General features: G+C 42.2%; 1 protein-coding gene across 4 annotated transcripts in view; it reads left to right on the forward strand.

Annotated features, from left to right (window-relative positions):
* LOC116842865 (broad-complex core protein) overlaps positions 1-7602 on the forward strand; it is a 64267-nt gene that overhangs the window by 44388 nt on the left and 12277 nt on the right. The window lies entirely within an intron of this gene.

Below are 7602 nucleotides of genomic sequence, written 5' to 3' on the forward strand. Positions count from 1 at the left end.
AGAGAGAGAGAGAGAGAGAGAGAGAGAGAGAGAGAGAGAGAGAGAGAGAGTTGCACCTAGTGTAGCCACCCTCGCTCCACGGAGAATCGCGTCGTTCACTTCTCCGGCTCTCGTGGTCCGTTTTGTCTAGCCGATGCTATTCGATCCCCCTCGTCGCGTCGCTCCGTAATAATGACGATGATCACTTTGACGTGCATTTAATGCCTAGTCGTCTGATTTTGCTCGTGCATTAACCCGTTAACACCATCGAGATTTGTCGCTGTTTGACATCGCGCCTGTGCTAATTTTTTTGTCGATGATGCCTATGATGATTGTTCATTACGTCGAAACTGAAAGTTAGCGACAATCGTCAAGAGAGACGCTCGCGGCGCTCTTTTAACGGCTTATTACGAAGGTGCGAGTCGTGTATGAGGAGCTGAAATGAAGTTGTCGAAGATAAAGGCGAGTGGTGAGAAGACGACTCTCCGAGTGCCAACGCACAAGATGCGATTGTTACGTTACGTTGCGTTACGTTACGTTATTGTCGCTTATTGATTGTAATGGGTTCGACATTTGGGACCAGTCAGAGTATACAAGACTCCGAGTTTGTGGGTTCTCTTTTAGCCACTCAACAGATCGAGGAAGATGCGATTATTGAGCGCAGCTCTGTTCTTTTCCGACAGAGGTTGCGTCGAGATGCCGTCGCCGTCGTGTTTGCGTGTACTCGAATCTTCCTCGTTCGTCTGTTTGGCAACAATTTCCGTAAAGGCGAGAGAAATCAGCTCCGAGAGAAATCAGTGCTTCCAAATACAAACGTACGTGGTAGGTGTATCACATTGTCACACTATCACGCGGACTGGAAATTGCTGCAATTCTGGATCGCGCGATTATTTTATATATTTCTATATTTTTTTATATACACATATATATGTACGTATAATGTTTCGGTCGTTATGACGAGACGGTGATATCGTTGACATCGCGCTCCCGAATTTCCGAAAAGGTGACAATTCGGTCGGTTGACAAAGTGCGACGAGAAAAAGTGAGACTGACGGGAGTGCAATCGAATGATTTATATGTATAAATTAGGCTTTCCGAATTGATTTTTAAGTCGATCCCCATTTTCGCGTTATCCTTCAAATCGGTGAATCGTTTGTTCTCTCACGGAAGCGATCACTCACGCTTTTCTACTCAAGATTTACGTATCGGTGTTATGGTTTACGGGACCCGGTGCCAATGGATCAAAATAGAACCGTAATATTAACGTTATAATTACTCGTACTTATACACGTGTATATCTCTAGAATATGTCCCTTCTATATTTTGTTTCTTTTACTTCATTTGATTATTTTCGTTTCTCTTTAACTCCTTTGTCCCCGTTCAAATCTACGTATCGCGCAGGAACGTACGAACGATCGGTCCACACGATGTGGGATACGATAAATTGGATACGCGCGAACTTTAGTTTTTATATCGTTTTGGGGGATTGATATCGGTGAATAATATCGTTGACTCCAATTCCCGATGTTACAGACACAGGAAAATGTGCCTCGCATCGATCGTCGTGTGTGATTTCTTTCACGATTAAACGTACACCTCATTTCAATGTGTCTACAACATTGAAATCCGAGTCGATCGTTATTATAGATGTTTCAATCTCAAGATGGCTGATTTGAGATTCAAACGTGGTCGTAGATGTTTTAGTTGAAGCTTCGACATTGTTTCGCGGTACGGGGCGAGACCTCGTAAAAATGTTTGTCGAAACCGTGTCATGAGCGTTCATTGGCTATGAAACGTCAACTAATTTAGGCTTTATTAGTTAGATAACGTGGCGATAACGAAGATACTGCGGAGAAGGCTTCTTTCAGTGTCCACAAGACACAATCGTCCAATTAATTATAGGTAAAGACGTCCAAAAATAAGTTTCGATAAGACTGCAAGCGAGCCTCGAAATAGGCTAAATCTTTTCGATATTAAATATTGCCTGATCTGTACGTGGTTCTAATGATTTCAATAGATGACGAGAACATCAAGAGGCAAAAAAGTAAAGGACAGATGCTTTATTCTTTCGGTCTGCGGGAAATATTCTTTATAGAGTAATTTTTTATCGTTGCTTGAATCTGAAAAGATGAGATATGTAATAATTTAATACACGCGCGCACCTCCCTCCACCTTCCCAAACACACACACGCACGCAGGCACGCACACACGCACGCACAAACACCAATACAAACAATATATTTTACTCTAATATATTCATTCCACATTAAACGCTTTAGCGGGCTATATAGACTTATGTTCTTTACGATACCTAACGAATTTTACATAAAGTACCTTATCACTTTGTTATTACGTGGATTATTATTGTATTCACATTATGCGTATCGCGCAATTACTATCGTGAATATTAATTAGTACTAATAATAGTATTGCTGTTAATATTGTTATTAATATTATTATTGGTATTATTATTATATACTACTACTATACTACAAAAATTACTACTACTATCACTACTGCTGCTGCTACTGCTACTACCACTATTACTCCTATTACTACTATTGCTCTGCTGCTTCTGCTATTACTACTACTATTCTGTTACTATTATTATTATTATCATCATTATTTTCGCTGTTATTGCTATTTCGTCACTGTTGTCTGGTTTGTTGAGGTATATTTGATGAAAAGCTCCTGCTCTAGAATATATTTTATGCAGTCAGAGTAATTCCACTTGTGTAATATCCAGCCGGAATGTTTTATTCTGTACGTTTCCTTTACATTCATTTCGCGGTCTATAGCACTTTGGAGTGTCTTCCACCGGTTGCATTTTATTAATTGTGCTATAATTTTTCTAATCTTTTTGGAAAATAACGGAGAAAATATCTTCGCGCGATTGATAATACGACTAAAATCACGCAAAAGTACGGAATGAGTTTTAAAGGCATTGAGAGAAAGTTCAACAAATTAGAATGTCTTTTCGTGTGGTTTGGGAACGATGGCTTATACGCGTTTTTCTCCCCTTTCTCTTGCCTTTCCTCTTTTTTCTCCCTCTCTCTCTTTCTCCTCTTTCCTTCCTTTCTTTGTCTCTCTGTCTCTCTCTCTCTCTCTCTCTCCTCTTTCGCCTCTCGAAATGATAGAAGCTGTATTCGCATACTTCGTCAGCGTGCAATGCGAATTATATTTTAATAAAATACCGACGATTGTACATATGTCGCGAATCTACAACTTACGTACGACGTTCGTGGCACGATTAAAGCTGAGTTTCGCGCCCAGTACTACATTGCAAGTAGAAAAAGGAGATTCGCATATGCGCGCTTATTGACTTAAATCTCGATTATTCGGTTCAATTTGGCTCGGTAATGAGAAATTCGTTTTTCTTGCAGATAAAATTGTTTCAAATCGCGTGCTTTGTCAAGTGAACTTTTCTCAAACTTTCACAACTTTTGCGAATCGGTATCGAGAACGCAGTTATGAGGAAAACGCGACTACGAGCGAATCGATTGTGATACCAATCCCGAATTCAGGGTGGTACGATAAGTGGGATCGCTGTGTTTTGTATCGGAATCATTGTATGACGAGACTCTTTGGCGAGACTATAATCATAATAGAATCAGTATAGCTAGGCCGGTAAAGTGTTGGAATAGGAAATATTATCGTGACAGATGAGACTTTCTCGAACCGGTTTATGATGGAAGTGAAATTGACTTATAGTGATATAGACGAGATTCGCACTGTGTTATCTCCGCTGATGAATTACGTCCGCGATACATCTGAAATACAAACGTAAGTCGAGTAGGGCAGAGAAACGACGTTGCGAAGAGATTATAGTGAGAATGTATCGCACGTATAGAGCCGGAATTATATAGCGGAGCTGTAATAACTTTAAATCGCGACTAGAATAAGTTTCGGGTGAGACTGTATTAAGGTTGCATCGTAGCGGTCGCAATGAAACTAAATATGACAGCCTTTGGCGTGCTGCTAAATGACTGAAAATATGCTTTCGGGGCTGTAGAATCGCGTAATGACGCCTGTGCGATATGAGTTTGTTTTCTAGCTGCCGTAACCCACGTACCTATCCCTTTTTATTTTTTACATTGTCCCTTTTATTGGTTGATAATACGATCAGAAGGAACAGTCATTTCTTTATCGTTAAACAAACGCGCGACATACACACATCCCCATACACACACAGAGAGAGACGCGTATCATCCGTATTAACCGGTCGGTTAATTGATTCGGCCTTGTTGATTTGCGTCTTGCAGATTTTCCAGCCTCTTCCGTTGACGCGATAAATTGTAAGGGAAACCGGGACTAATCGGTTGCCGGGGTAAGTTGGCAAGGTCGATTATTTCTACTGTTCTTTACCAGATTTCAAAATCAAGCGCGCAGAAATTTCACAGTTCCATGTTTGACATGTTTAAAAATCTTGCTTGCTTAATTCTGTAACTTGTTAGAAAATAGCAGAAATTATCGGTTCAACTTACTCTGCAGCCAATTAGCGGTCTCCCCTACTCGACGGTATATCGGTGAAGAAAAAAGCGCGTATTGCGTATAGATTAGTGGCGCGGGAATTCATCTTTTTCTTTTATCTATTTTCTTTTTTTTTTTTACTGTAAAAAGTGCACTGTGAAATCGATTCGTGTGATGAATCGATGCTGGTGTATCGATGTGTTCGTAGCTCGTACGTGCACGTAGCGTCCATGTCGCTTTTATAGATAGGCTATGATAATTTATGGTAAAGCATGTTTCATCGATATCGCATCGTTACGTCGCACGTATTTCTCGCGTTTCGTATAATCGATCCGACTTAATACGTCTCGGACGATGTCGGATGACGCGTTGGCGATGCGAATATACTTTACGATTGTTTCGCAAGATCGTCGTAACTATCGCGGATAGGTTTTTTTTTTTTCGGGAGCAAAGGTGATTTTGATCGATGCGATGTGATTGGTCAAAGTTACCTCTTCGTATCTCTATCGTTGGAAAATTTATCGGATGTATTGTTGTACGCCTCTCGAGTTGACAGTGGTAGATCGCGATCGTGCTAAATCTTCTCGAGTATTTGCACCAATGAAATCGCACATCGGGCATATCGCGAGAGAGTTTCGAAAGTGCACGGAGAAAAAGGTTTGGTTGAATTAACCAAATATCTATGATCGAATATGAACGATCCAGATATTCCGATTGAAGTAACCCGTTCAAGTCAACCAAAAATCTTGTTAACTTGTTAACAGAATTCGGGTTACTTCAATCAGAATTTCTGAATCGTTCATATTCGACCAGATATTTGGTTAATTCAGCCAAAGCTTTTTTTCCGTATGCCAAGAAACCATCTCGCGCATCTCTATGCTTGCACTCGTACGAGCGCGTGAAGTTACGTGCGACATGAGATGCATTAGCGCAGCTAATTCAAGTAAGGAGAAAGGGATTGCGTCGAGGGGTAAAGTGAAGGCAAAAAAATTGTTACACCGAGGGTACGGAGAGGATGAGGAAGTAGAACGAAGCTTTAAATTATGAGAATAACGAACACAATTTTATAGTAGTCAGGACAAGAAAGAACTGATATTGATAATATTTAAATTAGTAGATTTATTCGATGAGACGAATTTGTGACTACTGTAAAAATGGCCAAATATATAATTGCGAATATATATATATCTATAAAAAAAAAAATATATATATATATATATATATATATATATATATACACACACGCGCGCGCAAACATATATCTACATGTGTGTGCGTGACGACGTACTTGTGTATGTTTGTGCAATTACTCGTGCGTACAAATGTACGCACACATACACACGTATACACGAGCGCGCGCCTGCATATACATGTACATGTATGTATTTGTCCTCCGATCAGCGGTCGGTGCGATATTATGCGAGTAATAAATTATTAATGAAATTAATGTAAATTGACTGAATATTTAACTACAATTTATATATTAATAGAGATTTATTCGAGCGCCTTTTCTTTGTTTATCGTTCGTTCGATTCTTCGCTTTTGCGTTATGTATACCTGCAACACATGACGTCATGCCGCAGCCACCTATATTACTAGCGGCTCATAGCTCGATACGTGTATCGAGGACTCGTTAGTTTGGCATGAACAGCTATTGAAACGTCATTCTTCATTATCGTGTTCCGTTGTGCATCGCTTTCAAGTAAGGCAGGGAATGTTCGTAACACGAATACCGTCGAAGTCTTCGACGATCTATCGTATCGCCGGAGTTTTACATTTTGCAGAAAGATGTGGTGCAATCGAGAGGAATACCGCGAAAGAAAGGTGTCATTTGCGGGATCGTGTTGCGGAGTTGACGATCGGTAATCACGCGAGTGTTTTCAGGGTCACTGGCCTTCCGTATCTCCGATATAACAGGAATCTCGCCAGAATTGTGAATAGGGACGAGCGCAAGGGTTGAAAGAATAACGTTCATACATGCATCGTAGAAATACTTCTTTTTATCGCGAGTATTTTTTACAAATATTCCCTACAGTATCCCAAACGTTTTTTTCCTTTTAGATGGACGCAAAAGTTGTGTGATTATTTCGAACGAGGTTTCTCGATTTTTCATTAGCGTAAAAGCGGAAACGAAAGCGGAACAGAGCGCGGGACAAAGCAAGCGTGAGCGCATTCGATCACGATTAGACGAGGATACCGAGAGACCACACGTCTAATGCTAGGCTTCCGAGTATGAAAGACTGAAAATATTGGTCGACTCGCGCGTGTCGCGTCGCAGCGAGCCGCGCAGTTTCGCACAGATGATACATACCAAGGAGAGTGATCTGGTTTGTGTCCTAGAAAGGGTCGCAACATTTCGTTGCGTAGTTTATTTAGCTGTTATCCACGACACGATCGGGTCGACGACTGATTTGGACTGATCCATTTTTCACACCGCGATTTTTATCGATTAGACGACGCACGCTATTTATACACATTGGACTGATGCGTGAAAGTGTTTTGACTGATGTTACCAAATCGTTGCTTAAAGGTGTACCTAAATGTTAAGTTAAAGAATTTATAAATTTATAAAGGGAGCGCGAGAACGCGCGCGCACACGTAGCTAGGAGTTGAGGATTGACAGATTACCGCGCGCAACGCTGATCCACGAGAATTGGATAAAGTGAGCGAAATAAATGCTTCCTTGCGCGTCTCCTCCTTTCCCTTTTTTTTATCGCTTCTGTTCTTTTCTCCCTCGAGGGGGGGAGCGCGCGGTTGCGCTTTAATAGGTGTAATAATCGGTATAATGTTAAGATCGAGACCGTGTAGTACAACAATCGAGACGCTCGTCGCACGAGAAAGTGGACTCGTCCATTTTTCGACGCAACTCCAATTTTTCTTTTTCTCTTGTCGTGCTTTCCGCGCCCTCATCATTTTTCTCTCATTCTCTACGATTAATTTCGTCTCTGTGGACAGGTTTGCACGATTGCGTGATTGCTCGATCGAAGCACACGCCCCCCCCCCCCCCCCCCCCCCCCCCCCCCCCCCCCCCCCCCCCCCCCCCCCCCCCCCCCCCCCGCCCCCCCCCCCCCCCCCCCCCCCCCCCCCCCCCCCCCCCCCCCCCCCCCCCCCCCCCCCCCCCCCCCCCCCCCCCCCCCCCCCCCCCCCCCCCCC

This window comes from Odontomachus brunneus, unplaced genomic scaffold, assembly GCF_010583005.1.
Source record: "Odontomachus brunneus isolate Ranch 3 - 2012 unplaced genomic scaffold, Obru_v1 Obru_scaffold_028, whole genome shotgun sequence".
Lineage (NCBI taxonomy): Eukaryota > Metazoa > Arthropoda > Insecta > Hymenoptera > Formicidae > Odontomachus > Odontomachus brunneus.